The following is a 21,261-nucleotide window of genomic DNA, read 5'->3' as shown; positions in this document are numbered from 1 at the left end:
CTCCCCAACCTGACCTGACCTGTTAAATTGGGGATCAGTGTGCCCAGGCCATGCTGTCTAGCTGGTCATCCCCTAACCCTAAACCAGGCTGAGTGCACTGTGGTGCAGGATTTCTTCAAGGACCCCTTTGGATTTGGTTGGATTTCTGACCAGCCTCCCTCTATCTATCTATCTATCTATCTATCTATCTATCTATCTATCTATCTATCTATCTATCTATCTATCTATCTATCTATCTATCTATCTATCTATCTATCTATCTATCTATCTATCTATAATGCCTTTCATATCCATCTATCTAGTGTCTGATGGCCTGTCAGTCACAGCCAACTAACCAATTAGGCCGAGTGGGCGGGGCAGTGCACACTATGCTCTCATCAAGCATTGGGAAGTTTCTATGGGAACGTAATTTGCATTAAAAAAGTATTTTGAAAAGATACCCCTATTTTTTTTTCACCAAAGAATCCCCCTTTTTAATTTTTCACAATTGGCACAGCAAACAGAGCCGAGTGCTGTTTATCTCTCAGGTCTGTACGTTGGATTTATATTTTATATCATCTAAACTTTTGTTTTAATCTTAATGAAGTGTTGTAATAAAAGGACCACATCTGACGTGGATGACTTGGGCTAGTGGTAGAAACAAAAGCTAGGAAATGAGAGAGGAGGAGGAGGAGGAGGTCTGTTCATGGGGTTTAGGGACACAGAAGTGTAGAGGGGGCCCCCTAGTGGCATTGACTGTTATATAAAACGCATCAGTCCTGGGATCCCGAAAGATCAGAATACGGTTGCTTTAAAATAGTCAAAAAATAAAAAAAGGAAGAATATAAAATGAAGAAACCAAGAAAGGAGGTCTCAGTAAGTGGATGAGTACCACCAGCATCACTCAGGTGGGCAAGAAACTCAAACAGCGCAGGTGCATTGTGGGTATTTGTGAAGGGCGCCATCCCGTCGTCAGGCTCGTTTTTTTTTACGGGTGACATGTAATGCCCTGATGGTTTGACTGGCCGCTCTCTTTGTGGTTTTTGAATACAAAGCGCTCGATTGAAATGAGGAGCCTTGAACCACCACAAGGCCTTTTCAGTTCCCGAGCGCGTACTGGCAGGCGCTTGTGCTTATATGTCAAAAGTGATTAAAAAAGAGATTTTTAATCTCGGGCGCTTTTTATGCTTGACCCACTAACCAAATTGAAAAGAATCCCATTAAGTGTTAAAAATACCACAGCCTCATTAAAAAGTGACATTTTAATTTCAAAAAGACTTCCACGCTCTTCGGTGGATGATGTGTTCATTAAAGACTTGAAGTGTACGGCGTCAAAAAAAAAAAGAAAAAAAAAAAGTGGCGCGAGCGTCCTGTAAGGGGAGGAAGAGGAGGTCGTGATGAAGGAGACGAGCAGTGCCACCGGGGCAGACCCTCAGAGGAGCCAGCTGGCTGTCACTTAGCACCTGTCACATCTGACTGGGATATGCTGTATATAGCGCCTTTCACTTGTGACTCTGTATCCAACGGGGACTATCGATCACACTGCTTCAACACACAGAGGGTGAAAACGAAACCGACACTCGATATGCACACTCACCGGCCACTTTATTAGGTACACCCTGCTAGGACCAGCTTGGACCTTTTGCCTTCAGACCTGCTGTGATTCTTCATGGCACAAATTCAACAAGGTGCTGGACACATTCCTCAGCCCCATATCGACACGACAGCATTACACAGTTGCTGCAGGTTTGGCAGCTGCACATCCATGATGGGACTCCCCTGTTCCACCACATCACTAAAGGTGCTCTACTGGACTGAGATCTGGTGACTGTGGAGGCCATTTGAGTCCAGTGAACTCCTTGTCATGTTTGAGATGATTTGAGCTTTGTGATATGGCACGTTAAATAATAAAGAGATAGATAGATATATAGTGCCTTTCCTATCTATCTATCTTATAGTGCTTTCTATATCTATCTATCTATCATGAAAGGCACTATATAATAGATAGATAGATAGATAGATAGATAGATAGATAGATAGATAGATAGATAGATAGATAGATAGATAGATAGATAGATAGATAGATAGATAGGGAAGGCACTATATAATAGATATAAAAAGCACTATAAGATAGATAGGAAAGGCACTATCTATCTATCTATCTTATAGTGCTTTTTATATCTATTATATAGTGCCTTCCCTATCTATCTATCTATTAGATAGATATGAAAGGCACTATATAATAAATAGATAGATAGGAAAGGCACTATCTATCTATCTTATAGTGCTTTTTATATCTATCTATCTATCTATCTATCTATCTATCTATTATATAGTGCCTTTCCTATCTATCTATCTATCTATCTATCTATCTATCTATCTATCTATCTATCTATCTATCTATCTATCTATCTATCTATCTAATATATAAATATGCTATGTGCCCACCTTAAAAAAAGGATCTCAATTCGGAGTACTATTGCTGCCCCTCTGCTGATTTGATGGCATAGCATGGGTAGTGCTTGTTACCAATTCACCTTTGGTAAATTTGGACCTGTGCTTGTTGGGACAAGAAAGGTTGTTAAGGAATTTAGTTAGAGGAGACTGAGTGACGGATTCAAGTGGCCAGCCGGAAGCTTCCGGAAACTCTGCTTGGGATTAAATGAAGCTCATGGTTTCTTCATAGAGGGATGGGCAAAAGTGGCTTTACAGTTGTCCAGCTGGAGAGAGACAGGCAGGTCATGTATGGCTGACGACACTTGAGCACACAAGACAAATAATATATATTTTATATACATGATACGATAATTAGCAAATAAATAAATAATACCATAATAAACACCTTGTGAAGTAATGGCTGGTTTTCGGTTTGCTCAGACAGGCTTAGTGACTGGGCCAGAGCTCGGCTTAGTGCTTGGTTGGGTCTTAGAGGGGCTTCAGGGGGGTCTCCAGCTCCAAGGCTGTATGTGGAGGAGTTTCAGGGTGAATTTTTGTGAGAACAAATCGTCAGCCTTTAGCGCCCCCTAGTGAGATGGCAGAGAAGGGAGGTATCGCCTCTGGTGGATCAGTGGACGTCCCTCTCAGTTTCAGATGTGATGGCAACTTGCAAGGGTCTTGTTTTGTCCACCATCCATCCATCCATCGTCTAACCCGCTATATCCTAACTACAGGGTCACGGAGGTCTGCTGGAGCCAATCCCAGCCAACACAGGGAGCAAGGCAGGAAACAAACCCCGGGCAGAGCGCCAGCCCATTGCAGGGCACACACACACACACACACACACCTACACACCAAGCACACACTAAGGACAATTTAGAATCACCGATGCACCTAACCTGCATGTCTTTGGACTGTGGGAGGAAACCGGAGCGCCCGGAAGAAACCCACGCAGACACGGCGAGAACATGCAAACTCCACACAGGGAGGACCCGTTTTTCCACCACATCCATCCAAAGTTAAGTTAGTTATAAGCCTGAAATGAACATCCATCTGTGGTGTGTTTTTGTCTAAAGACCCTCAGCTCTGATTTGCATCGTCGTTATCAGATGAAGCACAGGGTTGGCCAAAATGTGAGCCATTAACTTAGGACTGCAGGTTTGTTGGTGCAGCAAGGTTTCAGCCTCCACACTATATCCCACCAAAAGCTTAGTGAAGCGGGCAGTGCCCACTGTGTCCTACAGCATCTCAGCTAAGAGAAAATCAAGCAAAGCGTTAAAATGCAAGTCATTTCAAACAAAAAGCACCGGGGTGCAAACTAATGAAGACAGTGGCTGTGGCGGCCCACCAGGATCTGAGTCTGGGATCCGTCCTGTCGGGCTTTGTGAATTGTGCCAACCTCTTCAACAAATAAAAACAAAACTGAAACAAAATGAAAAGAGTGAGCAAGTTTAAGAAAAGAGAAACCGTGTAAGTCAGTGGCACCGAGCAGAACCGTCTTCTTGTGTTGCCGTCACTTTCCTTCCTTCCTTCCTGACCCTCAGGCCCATGCCACTCCCGGCCCGAGGTGACAAGGTGCTTAATGGTGGCCAAGAGTAGCCGAGCACTTCATTCTGACATGGAGGCCACCTTCAGAACTTGTCACTTTACTTGTGTGTGTGCGCTTTGTCACCTGTCACCTTGAATGATGGCTGCAGAGTGACGAGCGAGCGGCCAACACCTTAGGGCCTGCAGATTCGGCCATGCGACGTGATGGAATATAAAGAGGAATGGAGATGGACTTGTGGGCACTCGGGCTGCTTAAAGAGAGATGGGATTTGACAGTCACTTCACAAATATCTAAACTAACTACAGCTGTTTAATACAGCGTCTTCATTCAGGGAGGGATGTACGGAGACAGACAGACAGAAAGACGGACAGACATGAAAGGCACTATATAATAGATGTAAAAGGCGCTATATGATAGATAGATAGTGCCTTTCATATCTATCTATTTAATAGATAGATAGATAGATAGATAGATAGATAGATAGATAGATAGATAGATAGATAGATAGATAGATAGATAGATAGATAGATAGATAGATAGATAGATAGATAGATAGATAGATATGAAAGGCACTTGTGAGACCTGGTCTGAACACTGTCCGTGGGCCGCCTTTCTTCCCTCTGTTGCTGGAGCTTCATCCTCCTCCAGCACCCGACTCTCGCTCCCCGACTACAGGAAGACGGCCCCTTTTATTGTCACCCGGATGTTCTCCAGGTGCTTGTTGATGAGCTTCCTAAGGCACTTCCTAGTGTGGTGAAAGTGCCGCATGAGCACCTGGAAGCACTCCGGGCGTCCCTGGAAGGTCCTTCCTCCACTTTCCCAGGTGTGGCAGAAGTGCAGATCTCCCAGGCTTCACGAAGCTTGTGCCGCTCCCTGGGCCCCAGTGGATTTGAACCTCCTTGCTCCGTCCCCGTGGTCCCCTCTTTATCCAGGGCAGTTGCCCCCTTGTGGCCCAGGGTACGAATAGACCTCCTTCCAGGTGTTCCGGCTGGGTCTGCCACCCAGCCTCCTTCCACACACTATATGATAGATAGATAGATGTTATCTCTGTATACAGAAGTGTGAATTAATAAGCATCTGAAGAATGTCCCCAATTACCAAATGGCGTATTAACAAGCATGTCGTTAATTGATAAGAAACTCCTCTCTGCTTCTCTAGTCAGGGTGGCCTACAGGAAGTATTCGCCGTCAGCTGCTTTTCACTCGTTTCATCGTGTGATGGTGCGGGTCCTACTCCACGTTCCCTCTTCTCTCTTCGGGATCCTCTTGAACCCAGCACCGTCGGTAATGTCACCGGATGATCTGGCAGATGGGGACAAATCAAACTGAGCAAGGGGATGGTGCAAGAAGTGAACAAGTGCTTTTATTTAAAAATACTCAAAGAAACAGCTTCCAAAGTGCAGTGCTTCAAAAACAGCACATACATAAATAATAATCCATCCAAACAGGGTGAATTAAAGTGGAGGTTAAAATAATCCAAATAAATAAATCCAATGAAAATGAGGTTAAAAACAGCAGTTCCTTTTTAAACACCCGGTGCCTTCTTCGTTTAACTTCTCCCATCAGGCTTTGCAACAGGGGAGTCGCCCCACCTGCAGCTGCAGCTGACCTTCTCTTGCTGGTCCGGTAGCCTTCCGTCCCCTGGCTCCGTACAGATCCCGCCGGACCGAGACTCAATCTCCCAAGCCTCCCTGACACCTGCTGCCATCTTGGACTTACATGGCGAGTCGTCTGTACTGCCGGTCACTCCAGCTCCTCCGTGAGGTGACCACTTCCTACTGCCCCCCACCGAGTGTCAGCCAAACACTCCTACAGATGGTCTCTCCTCTCTCTTTTGCTCACTCACGCCGGCTCTCCTTCTCCAGCCTTCTTCTTCTCCCTAACTCTTCGTCCTTCTCTCTTTTCATCTCCCCTCCGCACTCGCACACGCGCCTCCTACTTATAATGGGGACGTGACAGAGGTGCGGCGATTAGCAGCTCCTGGCATCAATTATGGACACGGGCAATCACGCACCTCCACAGTTCAGTGCGGAAACACCCATGCCCGCAAAGCGCCCGCACTACCAGGCCCCATCCTGAAGCCGCAAGTGCTGCGATTATTTATTTAAAAAGCTGGCTGTCCGTTTGGAGCTGTGGAGCCGCTACACCACATATTGCTGTTAAGTGTTTGAATTACACCCGCCCCCTCTTAACTCTTCATAAATATGTCAATTGATGTCACTTTTATTATTTACTGGGCTGACACCTTTACCCCAAATTAAATTTCTTTGGTTTTTCCAGTTGGAGCCCAGGCAGGTGAAGTGACCGACTCGTGTGGGTCAGCGGTGGGATTTGAACCCACAACCTCCAGAGCCTTAGCCACTACACCAGATACACTCCACAGAAGTGTTAATTATCATTACTGAATCACCATGGCCCACCGTTAACTGTGAATATACCAGAAAGGTAGCAAAACGAGAGATTAGTTTGAAGGTTGTCAATTGGTAATAAGAGGTTTCAGTTTCTCTATGAATGACAAACCCTTCTGCACTGCTGACTGGTGGAGTAACAGAGAAGTGTTAGCTGTCGTGTCTTACACAATTCATCGCCATTAGTTTATTAAATCACATTGGGCCACGATTAACAAATGTATTAATTAGCATGTTGTTAATTGATTGTGAATTCCTATATTGACAACAGCCCAATGTCCGCTATTGATCAATGCACATGCAGTCGCAGCATTAGCTGACATTTTCTTTTGTTAATCACACTGGCCTGCTGTTAACTACTGACAAATGTTATAATCTGCATGTTGTTAACTGATTATGAACTGTTAACCAACTGCGGTGGGCTGGCGTCCTGCATGGGATTTATTCCTGCCTTGTGCCCTGTGTTGGCTGGGATTGGCTCCAGCAGACCCCCGTGACCATGTAGTTAGGATACAGTAATCCCTCACTACTTCGTGGTTCACTTTTCGCGGATTCACGACTTCGCGGATTTTATATGTAAGCATATCTAAATTCATAACTCGGATTTTTCGCTGCTTCACGGGTTTCTGCGGACAATGGGTCTTTTTACTTGCTTCCTCAGTTGGTTTGCCCAGTTGATTTCATACAAGAGATGCTATTGGCGGATGGCTGAGAAGCTACCCAATCAGAGCAGGCAGTTAAGTTCCTGTGTGCTGCTGATTGGCTCAGCGACGGAGTGCTGCATTAACCAGGAAGTCTCATCTCACTCATTCATCATTAACGTGCTAATGCTTCAGGGGCCGTGTCCAAGCACCAACAGAAGATGCAAATGATTGCAGAAAAGGTAAAAGTTTTGGATATGTTGAAGGAAGGGAACAGCTACACCGCTGCAGGACATCGATTCTTTTTATTTAAAAAGGAGGAAAAGCATATAAGATCTAAGGCCGCACTGTCCTTTAACCAGGGTGCAAAACGAGTGGACGTGATAAGGCAGTAGTCTGGATGGAATCTGCTTTAGGAATCTTTTCAACAAGGTCGACGACGTCATGACCGCCTACAAGCTGCTACTTGTACTTCGCTATACAGTAAGTGTAAACTTATCTACCGATTTCATATTGCTTAGCAGTTGTCCCTGTTTTTAATAGAGTAAATGGTGGGTTGTAAACAATACAGGGAGGGTTTAAAAACGTCCAAATACACGTTAAATAATTTAATAAATATAGTGTCCCTACTTCGCGGAAATTCAGTTATCGCGGTCGGCCTTGGAACCTATCTCCCGCGATAAGTGAGGGATTACTGTATAGCGGGTTGGATGATTACTGACTGTTAACCAATTTCTCAATTAACAAAGACCCACTATTGACCAATAGGCAACAAGCACACAAGCGCTAATTATCATCACGGACTTACTCGGGTTTATATTCTCAATCACAGCTTTAGGTGCTGTGTGACGCTATGGCCTCACCGGGACGCTAACACAGGATAGTGCAGACAGAGTCTCATCAAGCATAAGTCGGCGAGTTTACAACGAGATAAATTAAAAATATTTAACAAGGTTTTTGGACTTACCTGCAGGTTGTTTCTTTCATTTCCTTTTCCAGATGTTCTCACCATTTGTTTCAGGTATAAGACTCGCGTGTAATATTCCATATTTACCGGCTGGTGTTTTAAAGGTGGCGCCGAAGCTAAGCGCAGTCGCGAGTGCCTGGGAAAGTCGAAAGACAGCTATAGGGGAGTCCGTTTTGGATTAATAGTGTAGGTGTACTGTAACGTTTCCTTTCATGTCTTAGTAACATCGAGGTTATTAATAAATATATTTTTTTGGTTTGTTATTTAGTGTATAATTATATTTATTTTGCTGTCGGATATTTTGATTCTTGTTCGAGTTGTGTGCTTCCCCCGGTAGATCAGAAATGGTATCTCCCTAATGCTTAGGCAAGCCGACCCTGGGAACTGAGAAGCCTTTATAAGTGGGGCCGCAAGAGGTGGGGGATTTGAGAAGAAGGACAAGGGTGTGCAAGGTATGCCAGGCTAAGAGGTGCCTGGTGGCTGAGTCGTTGGTTAATGTTAAGGAGCGGAATAGCCCCCTGAGAACCAAAAACAGCTCCTGGGACTTAATTTGAGGAGCTGAATTTAGGACGGGCGTCACGGTGGCATAGTGATAGTGCTGCTGCCTCGCAGTAAGGAGACATGGGGGGTTTGCTTCCTGGGTCCTCCCTCCGTGGAGTTGGCATGTTCTCCCCGTGTCTGCATGGGCTTCCTCCCACAGTCCAAAGACATGCCGGTTAGGTGCATTGGCGAACCTAAATTGTCCCTAGTGTGTGTGCGTGTGCCCTGCAGTGGGCTGGCGCCCTGCCCGAGATTTGTTCATGCCTTGCGCCCTGTGCTGGCTGGGATTGGCTGCAGCAGACCCCCGTGACCCTGTAGTTAGGATATAGCAGGTTGGATAATGGATGGATGGATTCCTTATGGATTGCTATCCACGCCCCAGAATCAGTCTGTCCCCTGTGACCCTGTAATTAGGATATACAGTAATCCCTCCTCCATCGCGGGGGTTGCGTTCCAGAGCCACCCGCGAAATAAGAAAATCCGCGAAGTAGAAACCATATGTTTATATGGTTATTTTTAGAATGTCATGCTTGGGTCACAGATTTGCGCAGAAACACAGGAGGTTGTAGAGAGACAGGAACGTTATTCAAACACTGCAAACAAACATTTGTCTCTTTTTCAAAAGTTTAAACTGTGCTCCATGACAGTTCTGTCTCACAATTAAAAGAATGCAAACATATCTTCCTCTTCAAAGGAGTGTGTGTCAGGAGCAGATAATGTCAGAGAGATAGAGAAAAGCAAACAAATCAATAGGGCTGTTTGGCTTTTAAGTATGGGAAGCACCGCGGCACAAAGCTGTTGAAGGCAGCAGCTCACACCCCCTCCGTCAGGAGCAGAGAGAGAGAGAGAGAGAGACAGAGTTTGTTTTTCAGTCAAAAATCAATACGTGCCCTTCGAGCTTTTAAGTATGCAAAGCACCGTGCAGCATGTCGCTTCAGGAAGCAGCTGTACAGAAGGTAGCAACGTGAAGATAATCTTTCAGCATTTTTAGACGAGTGTCCGTATCGTCTAGGTGTGCCAACAGCCCCCCTGCTCACACCCCCTACGTCAGGATCAGAGAAAGTCAGCGCAAGAGAGACAGAGAGAAAAGTAAGTTGGGCAGCTTCTCAGCCATCTGCCAATAGCGTCCCTTGTATGAAATCAACTGGGCAAACCAACTGAGGAAGCATGTACCAGAAATTAAAAGACCCATTGTCCGCAGAAATCCGCAAACCAGCAAAAAATCTGCGATATATATTTAAATATGCTTACATATAAAATCAGCGATAGAGTGAAGCCGCGAAAGGCGAAGCGCGATATAGCGAGGGATCACTGTGTAGCAGGTTGGAAAATGACGGACTGACTGACTGAATTTAGGACATGGGCTGAAACAGAGTCCAGTTTTGTTTTATTTTAAGGCTGCTGATACCCTTACCTGAACTGAAAGTGACTGCGTGTATATGCACTCCACACGGGAACTCAACGTGAGCGGGTGTCCCCGGATATAACCCACATCTAAATACTCCTTTGGTCGCCAAGAATATCCTATTCACTTGAAGGTGGATACCCACTTTAGGTTAAATGCCACTCACCGACCAATGATGTTTTATTTCTGTTATACTTGGGTGCCCCACCTTACCCTGATTACCCCGTAGGAAAAGATTAGCAGAACTCCCCCCCACCAGGTGCCCTGTATTTATTTTATTGGATCAGCCACTCAAGATATAAAGACAAAGTGTATACATTTTAAAAGCAATGCGTCATTTATAAAAATAAAATAATACCAGTAGAAGTGGAGTGGTGGGAGCATGCACTGATACCACATTTGCTGCACCTACCCCACCTGGATTGGGACCCAGCGGGCGACACTTCAGCACCACACTGAACACTGTGAGGTTTTTAATGGTGGGTGGGGTACCAATCCTGCCACCAACCCTCAAGTTGGAGGACCTGCTTGCAGATCAACATCATACCCAGGACGGAGCAATTGCAGGTTAAGGGCCTAGGGGCCTAACGGCGTGGAGTCACTGGTGGCGTTTATGGAATTCCAACTGCCAACCTTCCGATCGCTGGTGCAGATTCATATCCTCAGAGCCATCCCTCAAATAGAAAATAGAAATATCTATCAGAGTCTGGGCATATGGAGTCTTAGGCTACATTCACTCTACTGCGTTCCCATTTAAGAATGCCGCTCCCTGTCCAAACCGTTTATGAAGGTACCTCTGTCCACACTAAAATAACCGACAACGCATACAATGTAGGCATGTGGGCATGGGGCTGGTATCGCTGACACCCATGGGCTCTGTCGCCAAACTGTAGCAACCAGTAAGTGATTTTCCTTTGACAGCCCCCAAAGAAGGCACTCGGAGTCTCAGGACCGGCAGGCAGAATCGAGCTTTATTACGTGATGCCCACCCGGTCCCAGTTCAAATGAACCGAGCAATCAGCGAATACGCCGATCTTGTATTGATTACAATCAGTTTCACTCAACACTCCTCTCTGACTCCAATCTCTTGGTTCTACCTCTGGTTAATCCCACCATTGTTTCCTAGCCTAATAAACATGGCACTCCATCTTATCCTTCAAGACCGTCCGGCAGTTCCCGGGTCCCGTCTATTATTTGCAGCCCTTGCTTGCCACCTGCTGCTTGTTAGCCTCTCTATGCATACTTGTTCTTGAGTCATAAAGTATTGGTAGTTTCTAGCTTACTAAGAAAACAAAAAAATATTCAGCCGCAAGCCTTTTTGAGACTTAACCCTTACTATACTAACATGCATTAGGATATTCTGCTTATATTCATACATGCTTACGATTCTCTGTGAATATATGCAGATCATCATCAACTTTATTAACAATAGACTTTTCTATACTTTTTACGCATGTATGCACCATTCACACTGCACAAAATGAAATTTAGATACATACAGGTAAGCAACAAAAGAGCCACCACGTAAAGCACCTCGTCTGGGTTTTCTTCCATGGAGGGTAACTAATCGTGAAATGAGATATCATACTGAGCAGAGCATCAGGGAAGGGCCATGTAATAAACACAAGAGAAGTCGTCTTTGTCCGTCCACACTTCAATACTGAGGCTGCCCCTATATCACCCTGCAGAGTGTGTTCTAAAGTCGGAGTTTGATGAGGTTGAAGACGCTGGGGATGATTTGATGAAAGGCAGGGATGATGAAAGAGCATACAGAGATGAGGTGGAACGGCCGTCCGCATGGTGTGAAGATAACAATGTATCTCTCAATGTCTACAAGACAAAAGAGATAATCGTGGACTTCAGAAAATCACGTCCTGCCCACATCCCACTCAGAATCAATGGTTTAGATGTGGAGACTGTTAGGAGTACCAGGTTCCTCGGTGTGCACATAACTGAGGAACTTACGTGGACACATAACACCTCATCACTAATCAAGAAAGCCCAGCAGAGACTACACTTCCTGAGGCGGCTGAAGCGAGCAAGTCTTCCCCCTTCCATCCTCACCATGTTCTACAGAGGCACCATTGAGAGTGTTATGACCAGCTGCATCACTGTCTGGTATGGCAACTGTAACATATCCGACCACAAGCGCCTGCAAATTATAGTGAAGACAGCAGAGAACATTATTGGGGTGCCTCTCCCTTCACTACAGGACATATTTTACAAACGCAGTGTCCGCAAGGCCTGCAGCGTCCTCACAGGTGGCGCAGTGGTAGTGCTACTGCTTTGCAGTAAGGAGACTGTGGAAGATTGTGGGTTTGCTTCCTGGTTCCTCCCTGTGTGGATAGCGCTTTGAGTACTGAGAAAAGCGCTATATCAATGTAATAAATTATTATCATTGTGTAGGACCCCTTACACCCCTCACATGGACTTTTCACACTTCTGCCATCCAAGAGAAGATACTGCAGCATCAAAGCCAGATCTGCCAGGCTGCAGGAGAGTTTTTACCCCCAAGCTGTCAGACTCCTTAACACCAGGCTGCCACCTGGGACCTTCCACACGGCCTCAACCACCTCTAAAAACAGAACTTTTATACGTGCGAGCCACTGTCCTGCAAAGACGAGCGTGCAGGTAGAGAAGAACTGAAAATCTCATACTGACCTTTAAGTATTTTGACACTCTTGATATCCTTCTGCTGTGAAACATTCTGACCTGTCCTTGTTTACACATGTCCTAAACAACTATTATCATACACTGATCATTTCTGTATGATCTATATTATTTATTATATTACATATCTTACACATCAATATTGCTGCTACTTCTTTGTCCTATCTTTGCACAATGTCTTGTCTTGTTTGTGTTTTAATTTTTAATTTTTAAATTTTAATTCTGTTTTTAATTTATTATTTGAACGTAATGTTGTTACACTGTGGACCCTGAGCTTCGCAATTTCGTCTATCTGTATACTTGTATATGGCTGAGATGACAATAAAGTTCACTTTGACTTTGACTTGACTTTCATTTTTTAATCAAAGCATAGTGGTGTGGATGGGGCCTTAGATACTTTACTGAAGATTAGCAGCAACATCAAAAAGGGAAGTCGGCCCGGGCGGCTTTTAGATTTAGCAGTTGTACTGAGTTTCGTTCTTCCAACGCCACCTGAAGTGGCCTCTCTATTTCTGACCAATCTATTTCTCTCGCTTGTGTTTTTTTGACGTTGCTCACCGGTGTCTCGGACAGGCTGTAATTTATGTTAAAAATTCACACGGAATTCCGGATTTCGTGATATTACAGACGTGTGATTGGCTAACTACCCTGGTGATAAGTGGTTCTGCCTAAAAGATCCTCATACGCACCATTTGTTACCTCCAGTTCATTTACTACAAGGTGGAAAAGAGAAGACAAGGGAGACATGAAAAGGTTTGGGGTTCCCTCCCTGTATACTTGAAATTAAGCTCAACAAAAAATTAACAGAATAGTAACAAAGACAAAGTGGAGTCCAATATGGGACTGTCAGGGAGAAGGATCTGCTGGGCTTTTATAAGGAGGAGGGAGGAAGAGGCGTGTCTTTGGAGGTTACAGGAAGTGATGTCAGTGCAGGAAGGGGACTCTGTAGGGGAATCAGACGAGGGTTTGAGGGGTTTCCCTTCTGGAGATCTGTAGGAGAAAGAGCATTAGTGTTAGTGCATCCAGTCGACCGCTGTGTCGGCACACAACATTCATCTAAGCCCTTAGACTGGCGCCCATGCGCACGTGTGTGACAAAAGGCGAATCACAAAGTAAAGACGATTGGAAAATTACACGGTAACTGCAATGGTTAGAAGCTGAAGCAATACAACACGCTCACTCACAATGGCTTATGGGTAGAATGAACACACACAGTGCAGCGCTGCGCCGCTAGTCTAGGTGAAGCCAATGTCAACTGAACATGGACGCTCCACCATTGTTGAACAACGAGCCGTAGTAAGATTTCTTTGGGCAGAGGGAGTGATACCTGCTGAAATTAGGTAATCCCCTCCCTTGTGAGATCACTTTGGTTATATTTTTATAATTTGCATATATATTTTTTAACTTTTGAAACCTCACAGAATATTAGCAGCAACGTCAAAAAGGGATGTCGGCCCGGGAAGCTTTTAGATTTAGCAGTTGTGCTGCATTTTGTTCACCCAACACCACCTGAAATGGCATCTCTTTCGCTGACCTACTGTTTCTCTCGCTTGTGTTTTTTTGACATTGCTCACCGGTGTCTGGGACAGGCTGTTATTTACTGTATGTTAAAAATTCACATGGAATTCCGGATCTCGTGATATTACAGACGTGTGGTTGGCTAACTACCTGGTGATGGATGGCTCTGCCTAAAAGATCCTCCTACGCACCTTTTGTTACCTCCAGTTCATTTACTACAAGGTGGAAAAAGAGAAGACAAGGGAGACGTGAAAAGGTTTGGGGTTCCACCCTGTATTCTTGAAATTAAGCTCGGCAAAAAATTAACAAAATAGTAACAAAGACAGAGAGGAGTCCAATACGGGACTGTCAGGGAGAAGGATTTGTTGGGCTTTTATAAGGAGGAGGGAGGAAGAGGCGTGTCTTTGGAGGTTACAGGAAGTGATGTCAGAGCAGGAAGTGGAGGCTGTGGAGGAATCAGACGAGGGTTAGAGGGGTTTCCCTTCTGGAGATCTGTAGGAGAAAGAGCATTAGTGTTAGTGCATCCAGTCGACCGCTGTGTCGGCACACAACATTCAGCTAAGCCCTTCAACTTCCTCCCATGTGCACATGTGTGACAAAAGGCAAATCACAAAGTAAAGACATTTGGAAAACTACACAGTAACCACAATGTTTAGAAGCTGAAGCAATGCAACACTTTCACTCACAATGGCTTATGGGTAGAATGAATGCGCACAATGCAGCACTCTGCTGCTAGTCTAGGTGAAGCCAATGTCAACTGAACATGGATGCTTCAGCTCTCTCCTCCTGCCCAATGAACTGGACGTGCTGTCCTGACAATGGTGAAGAATCCGTATTTGTCTCCTGCCTAACGATCGATGTGTTGGCACTCATTATGTGTCAACCTCCATGTTTCAACCTCCAACTGTGTGCAGTTTGGGTCTCCAGGCTACAAAAAGAACATAGCAGCACTAGAGAAAGTCCAGAGAAGAGCAACTAGGCTGATTCAAGGCCTACAAGGGAATGAGTTATGAGGAAAGATTAAAAGATCTGAGCCTTTACAGTTTGAGAGGTGATATGATTGAAGTGTTTAAAATTTTGAGCGGAATTAGTCCAGTGGATCGAGACAGTGACTTTAAAGTGAGTTCATCAAGAACACGGGGACACAGTTGGAAACTTGTTAAGGGTAAATTTCGCACAAACATTAGGAAGTTATTCTTTACACAAAGAACGATAGACACTTGGAATAAGAGACCAGGTAGTGTGGTAGACAGTAAGACGTTGGGGACTTTCAAAACTCGACTTGATGTTATTTTAGAAGAATTAAGTGGATAGGCCTGGCGAGCTTTGTTGGGCTGAATGGCCCGTTCCCGTCTCGATTGCTCTAATGTTTCCACTTCACACAAAAGAATGGAAAAACAATAAAAAGCATACCAGGCACATCCAGGGTTGCAGCTTAAGATGTCAGTTGCCTTTCATTTTCAGGAATGCCTTCCTGGCTTGCAATTGATCCCAGTGCTACGTTCTGGTAGACTCATTAAAAGTGCTGCCATGGTACTTCTCAACTTACTGTCCTGTGAGGTTGTGCTGACAGGATCCATCACCAATAAGGTGCTTGGTCTTCTTTCTGTTGATATTAAGGTTTAAACACAAACGTTTGGATTTCACTCTGCTCGTCATCAATGGAGGAAGCGAGTGCAGGGTCATCAGCATGTCGTTAATCTCTTTACATTTCACAGCTATCCCATAATCCATCCATTTGAAAATTGTGAAAAATCGATTCCAATGTCGATGTTGGATAAAAAACAAAATGATGGCAGGGTGTGCCATTCGGTCACCCCTTGCATAATATCGATGTGATTAGACAGCCTTCTGCTTTCACCGACTGACCCCAATACAAACCAAATTTCCTTTGAGCAGAGACCACTGGTTTGCAGTTTGTCTGTTAGTTTAGCGTGCTGGACCCTATCAGACGGTCACAGGCTGCCCACAGGCTGGAGTAGGTAGCCTGCTAGTAATTTGAGACCAACCAGGACTGGGAGTTGACGGACGTCAAGACCAAATATTACAACAGAGAGGTTGGATAAAAGTAAAACAGATGTTTATTACAACAGTCTCTTGAAATAATAAAAATCTGGTGCAGGAAAATACGGCGGGGGAGGGGGGGGGGGACCCAAAAATAAAAAACTTTTTTCGGAGGCTGGAGGAGCGTTAGTTCTGACGTTTGCTGCTAGGTGCGTGTACTAGACTGCCCTCTGCGTCATTTGGCCAAGCGGCGTCCATGAAATGCTCAAGCGATTCCGTGATGCTGTGCAGAGAAAACAACCCAAATTTTGCCGATCAGGCGAATTTCTGATGAAAACGGGATGACAAAGGTTTCCTAGCCCCCCTACTCCCTGGAACTTGCACCCTGCAATTTTTTCTTATTTCCAAGAACGAAGAAGGACCTTAAAGGAAAGCATTAGGTCAAGAAGCAAACGACAGAGTCACTGAAGGCTATCACTTGGCCAGAGTTTCAGAGCAGTTTTGCACGATGGAAAAAGCAGTGGGACAAGTGTATTTTGTCTCAGGGAGAGTATTTTGAGGGTGTTTACATTTTGAAAATGTTCTGAGAAATATACAATTTTTTTTTTAATTCTACTTATTTTTGCCCCCCCCCCCCCCTTGTATACAGTGCACATACACAAAAAAAAAGAAATAATCCACCAGCTTCTTCATGCAGACAAGTCATTCAAAATAAATAAATAAATAAAGTGAAGAAAAGCAATAGGGCTGTATCCCCCGAGGGCATCTTTCCCAATCTGGAAAATAAATTAATAAAATGCCGGAACATTATTTTAAACATAAGGCTCTGAAACAGTTTAATAATTCAGCCCCTTAACTCTTTCGAGGTGGGTGTTGACTTATAATGACATACAGTAGTGTCTTCACGCAGCCGCTACACCAACGCGTTCAGCACTACGATCAGCTGATGTTGGTACATCATTTCCATTTTTGTTCCCCAGATCCTTGGCATCAAAATCTCAGTGCGATTAAATCTGAGTCCAATGCAGCAATAATATGCAAAACGTTGTCTACACAGTATTTTGCTTTACACGTTCGCTTCGCTCTCTCATCAGATGAACTGCCTTTACCTCCGGTGGCTGGCGCCTACATGAAGAGAGACAATAAAATATTCAGCCCTGAAAGAGTTAACCCAGAGGAAGCCTGCCATGACTAATAGGAGTCGGTTACTCTCGACACTGCACTACTCTCTTACTACTGAGAGCTCATCTGCATCTCTCTACAGGAAACACCAGACCTTACTTTGGACTTTCCTTCTATCCCTAAGTCAGTTATCCAACTCCTACTGGACGATGTCTCCAACTTTATAAACATAAGACCTCTTCCCTCTCGGACCACCCTGATGCTGGACGAAACTTAACTGTGTTACCTTGACTTTTTCCGGGCGGTTGTCGACTTTTGTAGAAGACGGTAATCAGCTGTAAACTGCGACAAAACTTGCCGTTATGTTTGAGTTTGACTATCTTTGATAGAAGGAAAGTTAGCTTCCGTGATTTGACCTCAATTCCTGGCACATGCATGAGTAGCGAAGAGCAAGCGACCTCTAAAATGGCATGGACATCTGGCGAGAGACGAAATTGAATGCGCATAGCAAAATAATCCATGGACGATATTTGGTATATTACTTGCTGAATTGGACTCTGACTTGGCGGACTCAGATTTTGATGCAAGTGATCTGGAGACAAATGTCGAAAACAGAAGTGAGATACCAGCATCAGCTGATCGGTCTCCAGCTGAACACATTTGTGTAGCAGAGGTGCTTATAGCAACATTCACATGGGAGGACTGCCAAGAGGTACAAAACAGACAGCTAAGCCAGGCAGCCGGCCCACCTTGCATTCCTGCTGGCCATTGAGCACCCCCACCCCACCGCACAGTCGCTGCCACCAGAGATGCTAAATGGCACAGTATGCTGAAACAGACATTCTTTGTCAATTTATGCGGGCAACCATTGCTTTGAGTGCTTTTCAGAAAAATGAGTTTTCCTGAAAGAGTTAAAGGGGAAAACGACCTGTGAGACTGAAAACCAAACTAAACCTAACATCACCCAATAGAAACAATAACACCAAAAATAATCGCACTATTGTACATCTGCACTCACAATAATGCAAATTCAAAAACAAATATTAAACCAACATAAATTCAATGCCCTTCATAAGACCTTCTCCCTCCTGCTTCCTGAGCACTGCGCGGGCGCTCAACTAAAGCGCCCCATTTAAAATGCCCTCCTGACTGGCACACACATCTTTATTTGCAAGGAGATGGCCGGAGAAAAAGGAGCTACAGTAACCCCGCCCCCTTCTATTTAAATACCTTCATTTTCTGCATTTCCCTGTTACTTGCACTGCACTGTTTAACTGCCTCATTGTGTTGCTGTGCGCTCAGAGTCGTGCCAGTTTCAGGTGCATGTCACTCCGCGTCACACAAACACGTCCTCATAATCGATGATGCAGCAGATACTAACAACCCAACACCTTTGAACTATGTCTAGGTAGGCAGAGAGTACATCTCATTCACCCAAAGTACTCCTAACCCCAAACTCAGACATGACATCTTCACATTTCTTGCGGATTTTGTAACGAAAAGCTTTCACAAGAAGCTTAAGATAGATCTTTATTGTCATTGTCACTTTTACAAAGGAACAACGAAATTGAAGAAGCATGTGACTCTAGTTGTTACACCTCCTGGCATTGCTAATCTTGGACAGATTAATGAAGATCGACTGCAGCCAGTCCTTTGGGATTTGACCTGCTTCATAAAAAGTGTTGAAAAGTTGAACCAGTATGTTCTAACTCTTTCATGAGTTCTAGTGGAAGGTTATCAGGACCTCGAACTTTTCCTCCACTTAGTAGATCATATAGCATACGTTACTTCATCTTCATTCCCATAGATGTACATTTTAGGAAAACTGGCAACTATAAATTTTCCTAAACAAGAGTGTGTGGTGTCCCATCTAAGGTTGTTTACTACCAGTTACTGCCATTACCTGAATGGGATGCCAGCTAGTTGGAAGGACCAGGGGGAGAGAGAGCATCCACAAGGCATTACTTTTCCCAGGACGCTAGTGGGCAGCCCCCCTGGGTGGCTGTGGTACTACAGATTCTTGCAGGGCATGCTGGGAGTTGGAGTTTGATGCAGCCCTGTTTGGTTCCATGGGGACGACTAGGGGGAGTTGCAGAGATGATAGAGCCTGATATGTGGGGTTTTCTCCTCACCTGGGAATGATTCCAGACCTCCCTAACGAGCCACCTGGAGCACTCCCAAGGGCGGCATAAAAGGAGCCACCTGCCTTCATTCAAGGCGAGAGTTAGGAGGAAGAGGATGAAGCTTGCTAGGGATGAGTGGAGATGGAAAGAGGGAAGAAAGAAGGAAAGGAGGCACTGTGTGCCATACACATTGTGTACTGTGCTTCTTGTGGGAACGGTTTGGGCAGCATTCCCATTGAAAATGATGCGTGTTGTCCTTGAACTTGCGCCCGGTGTCTGCTTGGGTCAGGTTTAGGTGGCTGGAGCGCCCTCTTGTGGTTCACACTTATTTTAGAGCTGTCAGCATAGGATTGAGCTCTCCACAATTCCGAATTAGATTAAGTGGGATTGAGAATGCATTATTAAAATGATTTACATTGGATTAAATAATATGGAGAACATATTATTAGAATAATGGTGGTGATTATTACTAATTTTATTAAGGCTTGACTAAGTAGCATTAAGAATATACTTTTAGAATAATGATGATGATGATGACTAATTATGACTATTATGTGATTCTCTGCTTCTAACTCTTTTATGAGTTCTAGTAGAAGTTAATTAGGACTTAGCAGCTCATAACCCAAGTACCACTTCACCATTCCCATAGATGTACATTTGAGGTCAACATGGAACATGGACGTGTGCAAAGGTGGGCACTACAGTCTACTGGAGTCCTTTCAAAGGTTTGGTTCCTGCCTTGTGTCAGTGCTGCCTTCATGGGATCCAACGCCCCAGAAATTCTGAAACAGAAGAAGTGGGATTGAGAATATATTATTAGATTGATGATGACTACTACTAATATTGTTGGTTTAAATAGGGCTGGAATTATGATGAAGATGATGATGAGGGTGATTATGCTTTAATTGTAGTGCTGCTGCTTTGCAGTAAGGAGACTGTGGAAGATTGTGGGTTCGCTTCCCGGTTCCTCCCTGTGTGGATAGCGCTTTGAGTACTGAGAAAAGTGCTATATAAATGTAATCAATTATTATTATTAATTGGCATCCACTCTTAACCAAGGGTATTTTACACTGTCGTAACACATGTTGACCATTAGAGGCCGCACAATAGATGAGCAGGTCCACTCAGCTGCAGATATCCAGCAGGAGAGCAACGTGACAAGACATCTAAGCTGTCCCAAGATGCTTTGCAAAGTGGCCCATTTTCAAGAGTTCCCTGAAAGTTATTAGACTGGGAGCTGTTTAGATGAGGATAGTTGTTGTAAGGGCCGTTTTAAATGAATGATGAGGATGCTGTGTGATAGACAGGCAGACCATCCATGCTTGCTTTCATCTTTGAGCTTAATGAGCCTTTGTGAGAAGAGTGGACAAATCTCTTCAAAATAACCGGAAAATCAATCCAATGTCTGTGTAGATTTTTCCCCATATATCGTAGTTGTATTAGACATCCCATAAAATGTGCTCCTTTAATGGTGATTCTGTATTGCACCAGTAATAACAGTCATTGGTTTGTGTGTGTGTGTGTGAGTGTGTGTGTGTGTGTGTGTGTGAAACAGTCTGAGGACAGAGAAGAAGAGAGTGGCCAGGCTGGATTACAGTAGATCTTATGGTTCATTGTGTTAAAGGAACAAGGAGTCCTGCCAGTGTAACAGAGCGGTGGTACCTCATCACTCTGGTGGTCTGCGAGTCATTCTAAGTGTCCTCTGTTTGTCACTTTTACTTTCATAGAGGGGATTGTGGGAAATCATAAAGAATGTTTTATGTCCACTGCTCAGTGTCTGAATGATTCCTTTGAACAATGTAAGGCAGTCAGGGCAGATGGGTCAACGGAGTGGGAATGTGCGACCGGCCCACCTGCATGTTCTCCCTGTGTCATTGTGGCTTCTCCTGCAGGTCCTCTC

General features: G+C 44.5%; 1 protein-coding gene across 3 annotated transcripts in view; it reads left to right on the top strand.

Moving 5' to 3' along the window:
- LOC114651263 (neural cell adhesion molecule 2-like) overlaps positions 1-21,261 on the top strand; it is a 1,104,951-nt gene that overhangs the window by 548,204 nt on the left and 535,486 nt on the right. The window lies entirely within an intron of this gene.

The sequence above is a fragment of the Erpetoichthys calabaricus genome, chromosome 4 (genome assembly GCF_900747795.2).
Source record: "Erpetoichthys calabaricus chromosome 4, fErpCal1.3, whole genome shotgun sequence".
In the NCBI taxonomy this organism is placed as follows: Eukaryota; Metazoa; Chordata; class Cladistia; order Polypteriformes; family Polypteridae; genus Erpetoichthys; species Erpetoichthys calabaricus.
Note: the sequence above shows the minus strand (reverse complement) of the source record. Positions and strands in the feature narration are given on the sequence as shown.